This window comes from Nuphar pumila, chromosome 4, assembly GCF_984573655.1.
Source record: "Nuphar pumila chromosome 4, dmNupPumi1.hap1.1, whole genome shotgun sequence".
NCBI lineage: Eukaryota > Viridiplantae > Streptophyta > Magnoliopsida > Nymphaeales > Nymphaeaceae > Nuphar > Nuphar pumila.
This window is the reverse complement of record NC_143252.1, coordinates 22,862,319-22,874,337: the sequence shown is the minus strand read 5'-3', so window position 1 is coordinate 22,874,337 and position 12,019 is coordinate 22,862,319.

Genomic DNA, 12,019 nt, shown 5'->3' with positions numbered 1-12,019 from the left:
TCTAGACACTCTAAATACTTTACAATTTTTGCTTGATATTTTTTTTCTCAAAAAGTTTCTTCAACATGAAACAATTCTTTTCAACAAAAAGGATTAAGGGCTTGTCATATATGATAAAAATTCACAAATTAAAGTTTTTTGCTATATTAGATGTTAAGTACTTATATCTTTTTGCTAAAAGTGATTGTTAGCCCAATGTTCTGCTTTACATTAGTGACAATAAAATTATAAGCACCTTGCTCTTAGATTTTTAAAGTAAATAATTGCATTGTTATTTTATGGCTGTGCTCCACCAAAGTGCACTGAGTGGTGAACCAATTTTTCTTAGAAAGTTATCAATTAAGTACTTCATGCAATATCCAATATTATATTTAAGCTATGTATGAGGAATATCATACTTTGACTCTGAGTGCCTATCTGAGAAAATTGTCAACTCTTCTCTCTCTTCATAGTCATCGAAGTGTGCAAATTCTTCCATTAAATCATTTGACTCCTTATCTACAACTGCAAATACTACCAGAAATATCTCATTACAAGGATCAACAATATGGGCCACCAATAATATACCCATGTATTTTTATTTTAAGAATGTGTCTTTTACCATAAGAACTAGAGGGTATCATTTGAAAAACCCATTAATGCATTGATGAAAGGATAAGATTAATCAATTTTTATTATCGATCGAAATATACCCTAGAGTTCCTAGGTTTGCCTTCATCAAATGTTCCAAATGGGTGGGAAACATATTGAAGGAATCTTTGAATGAACCATATAACTTTTTCTTTGTGAGTTATTGTTCATGTCATGCTTGTTTGTAAGTAATCTTCACACCTTTTTCTAGTCTGATATCATCTATGATTTCTCTTAGAGTCATCTATGGGTTATCGTGCAGTCATTTATGAATAACACCTAAAATTCACTTAGAATATACTTTCAACTCGAAGGTTGACCAATGATCTACCATATTTATACTTTGTTTCATACTTCTTCGCTTGAAAGAACATTGGTCAACACACCTTTGTGCAATGGATCTTTCAGGGGCAATCAACCATTATTTGTAGGTTCTATCTCGTGGATACGACAATGACTCTGTTACTGTAACTCTTTATGAATTTTGCTTTGTAGATATTCTTAATTATATGATCTTTAAGAAACTCACGATATTGTTAAAGATCATTAAACATTTGGCTAACAACAATGTCTCCATCTTTTGAGCTTATTGTTAGCCACTAAAAAACATCTCAATCATTAAATTTTCATTATTCAACTTGTCATACAATTGAGATGCCTCCATTTCAATCTTTTTTTATTATGCATTATTGTATGAAAATCCATTGATGAGAACATATTCAACCATGTCTCATTGATATAAAAACATAAAAGAATTCTAATGCCCCAAAAATGCTCATTTAACTTATATAGTATATCAAGAGCTCGACTTCTTAATTGTCATTTATGCATCATTTTTATCCGCCATTATTTGTCTCATGTTATTAGTGTTTTGGTCATATAATCATCGTCAACTGATTCTCCATTGCGAACATGATAACTACTAGTACTAATTGACTATTTAGATGCAAAAACTAAACAAAAATTCATTGTATATATCAGTTTATTTGCTTCTATGCATGCAACATTCCTGCATTTTCAACTTTCAAGATTAATAGTAAAAATAACACATCCAACAATACACCAACATCTCAAGTATAAATTATAAAGTTCAACAAATTGTACCTAGGTATGACATTTGCCTCGAAAGGTTGTATGCCATCCAAATTATCAATGAACATTTGATCATGTACAACATCAATTGTTTATGAAAGTTCTTCATTGCATGCGCATTGAACATCTATAATCCTAATTGGTTTGTAGAATTGCATGCCCTACACATGCATGTTACTAACATCAATATCACCCACTATTTGGGATAGTTGAATGTTCGCCAATGGATTGAGCTCAATAGATGGCGCCTGAGATGCACATTTTTCATAAGATTCTCATCATTTATATTATCAATTGCTTTTTGTTTACCTGCTTCTTGTTTAACTTTGCAAGTAATTAAGTAAACATTGCCACTAAATAACATCGATTCTACATTATCATTGTTCAAAACATCTATCTATATTTGTTGGCTATCTACGTTTGGAGATTAACTATACTGAAGGCTCAAAACATCTATCTATATTCAGTTTTATGAGACACCAAAGCATTAAATTATTTAAAACAACTATTTTTAGAGACTGCTATAGATCTCAAGTATGGTGATAAATGTTATGATAGTGTACTTTAATAATTTTAGAGGCCATCATTAATTGCCTATACCAACCACAAAACATATCATTCATCTAACAAAAATAACATGTGACAAAAAGCCATCCATATATCCTTCATTCATTCAATCAATAAAATTACCTACAACAACCACTCTGAAAACCAACTACACACAATAACCCTAACCCCTATTCAATGTTTTTGTAGAGTCAACCCAAACCTTCTCACACTAATTAAATGCTTGTGCACAATCAACCATAGCTCCATTATGCCAACACAAAACCATTGAATATTACATAAAGGACAAACAAAAAAAATAAATCATCCACATCACCAATAATATATATATATATATATATATGAAAAACTCTAAACAGAAAATCTGGTGCCAAATTTTAAATAAAACATAGGAAAATATACATAAATAAACTATAGTAACAACTAAACACAAATAGTATAAGGCTATGTTGAGAAAGTTGTTGAAATACTGTAAAATAGATTTCACAAGAATCATTGCAAAGAAAAAGTGAAAAAGGTTAGGGTTCTAACTAGAAACAAATGAAAAAAACAAATAATAGAACCACAACAAATTTATATATGAATCAACAAGCAAGTGAATATACGAACATCCACAATAGAAATTTGTAAGAATTGTATGCAGACGTTGTACATTTTTTGCAAAGGAAGTACCATATTTGCAATAATCGTATCATAGTGTGAACGTCGCTGACATTCGTATCATAGGATCAATCACTTAAGGAACTTCACATGAGAGGTTGCGAATGTCATATTATATATATGCAAATGTCACCACACATTCGTGGATCTCCTTGAGGATCAGTCACGTAAAGGAGCTTCACATGGGAGGTCGTGAATGTCGTACTATATATATATGAATGTTACCACACATTTGAGGATCTCCTTGAGGATCAGTTACTTAAAGATGCTTCACATGGTAATTCATGAATATTTTATTATGAATGTTGTACGGTATTTGTGAATCTCCTTCGAATAAAAACTATCTAAATTCCTAAATTTATTTATGTGAAATTCATGAGGTCCATACAATTATCGTGCAAATCTACTTTTAGTTGAGAGTTTGTGATATTCGGAGAGCATACTGATATATCGCATGAACCTTAAGAGGTTCGCTAGTGAAAAGGATAAAAAGGTCCTAAAAAAGTGGGGCATCTACAATTTTAGATATGGGGCAAATTTTGCAAATTATGGGGCATTTCAAAAAATGTATCATTTTTGTCATACAACATGGTCGTTTTTGTATAAAGTATTGGTACTTCGATTATTAAGAGTCTTAGTTGATGCCAACCTCTAATTACACTTTCTTAATTGACAAGGTTATCCATTATTAGGTAATATTTTTAATTAAAATAAGAATCTAAATGTTGTAAAAAATTTTAGGATATCAAAAACAAAATTTAACAAACACAATAATACAAACATGCCCCCAAAAAAGGATTATAAACAAACTTCATTGGCAAATCATGACTTTGACTCAAATATGCATCTTTATTAATATATTAACTAGGACTACATTGAAAGACACACTAGAGGTTTGGCCTCAAAATAATGTGCTCACGCTAGTGACCATTATGAGTACCAGAAAAGTTCTGTTCATCTAGTACATAGGCATACAATACCAATATAGGGCACACTGATTATCCAAGACCAAAGTTCACATAACCAATCTTACCTCAAAGGCTACTAACGATTGTGGTTATCAATCATTACCTCTCAATATGGTTACCTGCCCCTGCGCATATCAAATTGCCTAATTGGCAGAGAGATAATGTTGGGTCTACTACAAGCATGTATATTGCATGCTCTATGATTTCCTATCTAGTCCTTGAGTAATTTTTCTATAATTACACTGTGAGTAGGTTTATCTCCTCAAGGCCACATCTTCAAAAGACTACTATAAAAAAATAAAAGAAAGCATACTTCATCACCCCAACTCACTCAATTGTCTTAAACTTAAATAAATTTTGCCTTCCATATTTTTCTACGTGTGAGGATCCTTGAAGTAATAACCTCAATCGAGTTGTGTTTATGAATAATTCTGTACTGAATTTGATACTAGAAGGCTAATATACGCTCACGCTTGCACTCAAGTAGGTCGTCTAGTATTTAGAATAGTTGGAATGTAGCTATAAATGAACTCGTTGACATATTACTTTCAAGAATCATACAAAACTTTGTGAAGAATAAAAAAGTTAAAATTTTTTTTTTTAATTTTGGGTTTGGAAATTTTTTAAAAAGGTTGAATTTTTTAGGGACGTTATAATTTCTGATCGCCCACACCCTCTAAACGACTATTTGGAAGGCCAAAACCCATCCCCTACTGATCTCCTTGAGAGTGATTTAAGAAGAAACCTGTTGATGGTAGAACTGGCCCAATTCTCTTTGGACTTGCTGAGACAACAAAGAGAAATAAGAACTAGCCCAATACTCTTTGGACTTTAAGCCTGAGGCAAGAAAGAGAAATAACTTTACACCAAGTCCATTGAACCACCTCACGCTCAATGAAGAATCCAAATATTGATAGCCCTAAAAGCTAAGTATTGATGGTTAAACGAGAAGGTATATTCTATAGTAGAAGTGGGACCAACATGCCTCACCTTGACCCAACCCACATTTTTTGACCATTGATTAGTCTAGTAAAACATGGCTTCTCAAAGGCCAAGCTGAGCCTAAGGTTCCAAAACACGTCCTATGCCTACCCTAATTTAACATGCTGGGTCTTTCAGCCCATTGCCAACCATATCTTAGAGCAAAAAATTATTTTTTTTTGAAAAATGACCCTACTGTATGGCAAAAATAACACATCTTTTGAAATGCCTTCAAAATTGTCAAATCTGTCTGCTGTCCAAAATTGTAAATATTGTTATTTTTATGACCTTTTTAGCCCTCACACTTATCATTTTTGGTGCAAATTTTTTCCATATGTGAATTTTCTCCGTCGCCATCTAAAACTCCAATCTCACAAATACCTAAGTTACCACGCATTAAAAATTTACCAAATTTGCAAAAAAATAAGTGCGAGCAAACTTTCTTTTAAATTGGAACTAAAAAACATCACAAATACTCGAGTTAGTTCGCATAAAAAAATCCTGAATTCCCATAAAAAATCTATAATTTTTTTTTAACTCGAACTGACGAACATAAAAAATACTTGAGTTACCTCACACAAAAAATATAATCACATCGCATAAAAAAATTGTAATTTTTTTTAACTTGAACTGACAAACATCACAAATACTTGAGTTACCTCGTATAAAAATTTTAATAAACTTGCATAAAAAATCTGCAAAGTTTTTTTTAAAACTCTAACTGACAAACATCACAAATACTTGAGTTACCTTGCATAAAAAATATAATGTCACATAAAAAATAACAGTTTTATTCGCAAAGTAAATCACACATTTACACACTTTATGCAGACTTCATAGCTTTGCAATTTTTACCTTTTACTAGTTTATGCGAATAAAAAAATGGCAGTAAATCAAATTTATAAATGGATCGAATTAACAGTGAACAAAATTTACAATGAATCAAAAAATTCACATTGAATCAAATTGATTCCATTAATTAACAAATGAACCTGCTCATATAATCATTCATTCCATTAATTTGTCAATGAATAAAATTGATTTCATTCATTAACAAATGGATGTGCTCAAACAATCATTTATTTCAATATCCTAGTGAGGTGATGCTGTCTCCTTTGAAGTTGCATCAATAAGTTTAAGGGAAGTTAAGCTTGTGTTGTCCAATGACTCTTTTCATACAAAGTTTGATTTCCATAGTGCGTTAGTGATCATGCATAATATTTTCATTTTAATAATCATTATTTATGCATGATCCATGTTAAAATTACTATAAAAAACCATTTTTATCGTTAGTTTTGCGAAACCGCATTGAATTGAATTTTATCAAAAATTAAGGTTTTTCAAAGCTTTCCCTGCAGTTTTAGTGTTTTTATTAGATTTAGATTTTCTTAATTGTAGTTCAATTAGTTTAGGCTGGTATTAGCTAAATTTTATTTGTTTAATAAGTTTTGATTTTTAGAAAAACATGTTTTTCATAAGAGACCTTGTTTTGGAAATTAGCAAAAATCTTTAGACTCTTTTTGAAAAACCCGTTTTAACCTAATTAGATCATTATAAACTCATCTTTTCCAGCCATGGAGACTTTTTTTTCCAGCAGCCCTCTTGCTTCTCCTCCTTCTTGCCTCCTTCTCTCTCTCCCTTGCTTCTCCTCTCTCTTTTGCTGATTTTTTTTCTCTCCTTGTTCTCCTCTTCTTCTTTTTCTTCCTGTTTTTCTTTAAGAATCGAACCCTTTCGTCATCGGCAAATTCTTCTTCTTCGTCGGGGTAGCGTGAATGCAGTTGGATTGACCACCTTCTCTTCTCAACCTCTCCATCGGAGGCGATCTACGACAGGTCGTTTCTTTTTCCTTCTTTTTCTTCCCTTCTTCGTAGTTTAGTCCCATAACATGCATCATAATCAGATTTTTGTTACTTTCATGGCATATTGCATGATTCATATTGCATCTTAGATAGATTGTTCATTGTTTTTTTTGAATAATCAAAATCCAAAAAAAAAATCAGTCATGCGTTATTATTCAGTTTAAACGTTTATTTTATGCAGGTGTGTTTTTCGTTGAAATAACTCAGCGCCTTTTTTTTATTGCATTCAGCATTTTTTTTATTCAGTTTTGTTATTAGGTTCAGTTTTTATTATTAGGGGCAACATCTTTCCTTTTGACGCCTTTAACGTCTGTTGTGGTAGTTAGTCATATTTCTGCATAGGTAAATCAATTAATGTTAACATAGGTTAGTGTTAGTTATTTCAGTCGTCAACATTAAGTTGATTCGCGTTTATTTGATATAGGTCAGTTAATTGATTTTATAGTAGTTGGTTAGTTAATTGGTACAGTCAATGTAATTGACATAGGTTAGTTGATTAACGTTTTACATAGCATAGTTTAGCAAGCTTTGTTAATGTTTTTTTTCTTTGGTTTGGCGTTAAGATAGTTTATTTGTTTTCTTCATCCAAAATAATTGTTTTGTTCTGTTAGCATTTTCATATATTAGTTTAGTAGTATAATAAGTTTTCTTTTTTTGTAACTTGTTTCAGCTATTCATTAGTCGTGAGTGATTTCCCCAAACGTTGATTGTTTCCACCGTATATGCTCCTTGTTTACTTCTTTATGATGTTGCATGTCACAATTATTTTATTTCAGTAGATTATTTCATTCATTATTTTTTTAGAATTAGTTTACTAGTAGTTCATCCATAGCTGAATTCATTGGACATTCTATTGTGCGTCATTAGTTCATCATATTAGCCGTGTATCACATGAGTTGTTTTAATTTACATAGTTTAATTTAGTAGTTGCTACATTAGTTCATTTGAATGATTTCTTTAGTACATAGTGATTTCATTAGTTTATTTGAATTGTTTCATTAGACGCTAATTTCATTAGCTGTGATTCATGATTAATTAATTCATTTTAGTTTTTTCTATTAGCTATTTATATTAGTCGATTCTTTTCTTGAATTTTGAGTACTCGTTCTCTTAATTAAATTTTGGTTTGGTCATATACTTAGTTGACTAGTTTCTTGATTTCTTGAGTTCTTGTTAGTTAGGTTGCTTTACTATTCTGTCATTTAGTGTTGGTTGTTATTAGTTATTTCATAGTTAGTTTATGTTATTCATTTATGTTTTTATGATTTTTCATCATATTTCCTATTGATATTCTTGTAGATTTCTTGTTTTTGCTTCGTGTTTTGTTTTTGTGTTTTACAGGGAAGCGTTGGAACGTGCGATAGAACCCTTTTTGTGCCCTAAAAGTACCTTATGAGGTCCCCTCAAACCCTCAAAAGTGCCTTCAGGGAGCTCTTAGAAGTACCCTCAGGGAGCCCTCAGAAAAGCAAAAGTTCATGAAGACATACATTACTTCAAGAAGGGACAAGAAGACTCGAAGCACTGAAGCCTTTTCTTTTCTTTTTAGATTGGGGTTTTATTTTATTTTATTAATTGGGTTTGTAATAAAACCATTTATTTATTTTGTTTAATCCCTCTGCGTAGGGGCGTACTCTCTTAGTTAGTTAGTTATTTAATTAATTCTTTTTATTTTGGCAATAAAGAGTAGTTTAGCTTGTGTGTTTGAATATAAGTATTTTTCGTTTCCTGAGATCGACCCGGACTCCACCACTTCTGTGAGCCGGTTTTTATTATTTGGTGTCTGGCTATCACGCTTGTTTTTATTAAAAATATTATTTTAAAAATTGTTTTCATAAAACTCACACTAGTTAGCATCATATACTATTTCAAATTTCAAAGCGAGTTGCTTTGAACTTTGTAGATGATTTATAGTAAAAGAAAAAAGTTAACCAAAAAGCACCAACACAATTGAGGCAAAGGCCTGGTTTGAGAATAGCTGTAATGAAACTAATAGTTAAAATTACTGAGGAGATTCACAATATATTCGTGTGGACCTTCTCACGTTTGCACAAATATGTTGCAAACCTCCAGCTTCGAGGAGATTCACAACATATTTGTGTGAACATTCTCACATTCTTGAAAATATGTTGCGAACCTCCAAATATAATTAAAATCAAACTAAGGATATTCACATGATATTTATGCAGGCTTGCCGACCTTCACACAAATATTTTGCAAACTTACAAAAGATTAGATTCACAAAAATATATTGTGAACTTCTGAAAGATTAAAATTAAACTAGGGATATCAAACCAGCCCTTTGCCTATAATATGTTGGGTGCTTTTTTGTTAACTTTCTTCTTTTTTTCTTTCACCGCAGATTGTTTATACATTTCAAACTAACTCGCTATGAAAATTGGGAGAGTATATGCTCTAACGTACTATGAAAATCAGGCCGTCTATGACAAGAGTTATAGGACAACACAAGCTTAACTTTCTCTAAACTTATCGATGCAAGTTCAAAGGTGTCAGCAACACCTCACAAGGGCATCACTCCCAGTACTTGACTACCGCCCTTCACTCCGACACATGGTAGCTTCCCCTTCATCCTCCTCATAAACTTGCACACATACGACGTCCAACTAGAGAGAGAGAGTGATAAGTAATCGTTTCAATTTTTTTCTTATGCTAACAATGAGATCTCCCTTTTAGGCCAAGGGAGGCACTGTAAAAGCTTCACAAATTACAAAATATTTCATAAATGAAATTGCAAAGTCCCAAGAGGCTCAACCCTAATTTTGCTTAGGGCATTGAAGTAGGGAGGTCGACCGGTCGACCTTATCTTCTTGTACACGTTTACCTAGGGCATTCAAGATTCCTGTAAAAATACTTAATTCAGATCTTTTTGATGAACTTTAAAACTTTTAAACTCGACCATCCAAATATCACAAATACTTGAGTTACTTCGTATAAAAAAATCCTAAATTTGCAAAAAAAAAACTACATTTTTTTTTAATTCAAACTGATAAACTGTGCAAATACCTAAGTTTCTTTGCATAAAAAATATAATAACATCACATAAAAAAACTGTAAATTTTCTTGTAAACTCAAACTTCAAAACCTCGCAAATACTTGAGTTACTTCGCATTAAAAATTTCAGAAAAGCACATAAAAAACATGTAAAATTTATTTCAAACTCGAACCTACAAACTACGTAAATACTTGAGTTACTTTGCATAAAAAACTATGAAATTTCTTTTAAACTCCAACCTCAAAATGTCAAATATACAAGAAATTCACAACAAAAATGATAGGTGCAAGGGCTAAAAAGGTCATAAAAATAACAATATTTGTGATTTTGGACAACAAACGAATTTGAAAATTTCTATGGCTTTTCAAAAAACGTGTCATTTTGATCGTACAGAACAATTATTTTTTTTTTTTTTCAGTTTCTTCTTTGAAGTTTGACCTTACAAATGTGATTCACATAGTTTTTTTTAACTAAGAATTGGTTCTTAGATCATTCGTTTACGACATGTGAGGAGGTTTTTATAAGACTTCAAAAATTAATGGTCCAAATTTTTTGAACACAATCATATTTTTTTAACCAAGAAACATGATCCAAGGGTAGATTTCTAACAAATGGATCTGGCTATACATATGTGGGCCCTGATTTGAAAAACATGGTTTGGAACATCAAAAATCAGCATTGTCTAACCAAACTGTTTCCCACTCTTTCTTCACACACACACACACACACACACACACACACACACACACACACACACACACACACACACACACACGCACGCACACAGCCATTAGAATATGTTTACTAGAAATATGTGAACAAGAATGTGAACTTGGTATTTCCAACATTTTCTCATGAATCCAACCCAAATAGATGTATTCAACACAATCCATTTGCTAGGAATTGATTGTTAGATAGTGTATTTTCAACAAAAAATGCATTTTTTAAATGCTTGAGTATTCACGAAATTTTTAAGCCATCAATTTTCAAGCCTGAAGCATAATGATCTAAGAGCTGGCTCCCATAAAATCAAGCATGTGGATCACATATGCATGTGAAACTTAAGAAAACAACAAAAAAGCCTATAAAATTCTCAGTTTATATATTTCTAATAACATATTCTAGTGACTCGTACACACACACACACACACACCATAGGAACCCCTTAGTTAGAACTCATAGGAGTTTGTTATGTCCAAATCTGACTCATGAATGTGTTCACCATGGTCAAAATAGCATGACCTTTGTATCATAGTTCTTCGACATAAAATGTTTTTTGAGGTATGAAATTTTGGCACTTTGCAAGCCATTGATTTTGCAACCCTTATAAAAACTAACACATACATTCAAAAAATATGATCCAATGGTCAATTTCTACTAAACTTAATATGTAGATCACATTTGGAGGGCTAGATGTGCAAAAAAAAAAAATCCAAAAATAAAAATATTATATTTTTTCACTAAGGGGTTTCTTACCCATGAGGCAAACAATCATTACCCTTATATATATATATATTCATGTGCGAGGAAAATGATCATACTGTATAGTAAAAATGACATATTTTTCCAATAATCTCATAATTTGCCAAAATCTACCCGACAACCAAAATCACAAATAGCCAACTTCGTTAGGTCCTTTTTACCCTTTGTGTGTGAAAAACTCACAAAGTTCATGAAATATATCGCTCTGCTTGTCGGGTATCACACTCTTCAATTAAAAGGAGGTTCACACATTTTTTTTTGCAGACATCATGAAGTTCACATAATAATATTTGCAAACATTCTTTTAAACTCAAACCTCAAAACTTCGTAAATACCTAAGAAAGCGGGCATATATATCCTTTTGATATGTGAAGTTACTCCAAATATGTGAAGTTTCTCCCAAATATGCGAATTTCCTCACAAATATGTGAATTTTCTCCCAAGAGATCCGCAAATACATTCGATATGTTCAAATTTTTATCATGCGGGCATGCTTTGTTGAATCATATATAAAGTCATTTTTATTCATTTTGTTTCTCTTTTTTGTTTGTTTTTGAAAAGAGCTATAACCCTTTTCCTTCTAGAAACCTAAGCATTTTTCCTCTTTCCTTGCGGCAAGTCCCACAAAATTTTTTTGCTGCATTCCAACGAGGTTGTGGTATCATCCTTCTCATCATCTTCCTCAATTAGCTCGAAAGTTGAGTTTCATATAATATATATATATATATATATGCATATTGTTATATTTCATTATGAACTTTTTTCTTTTC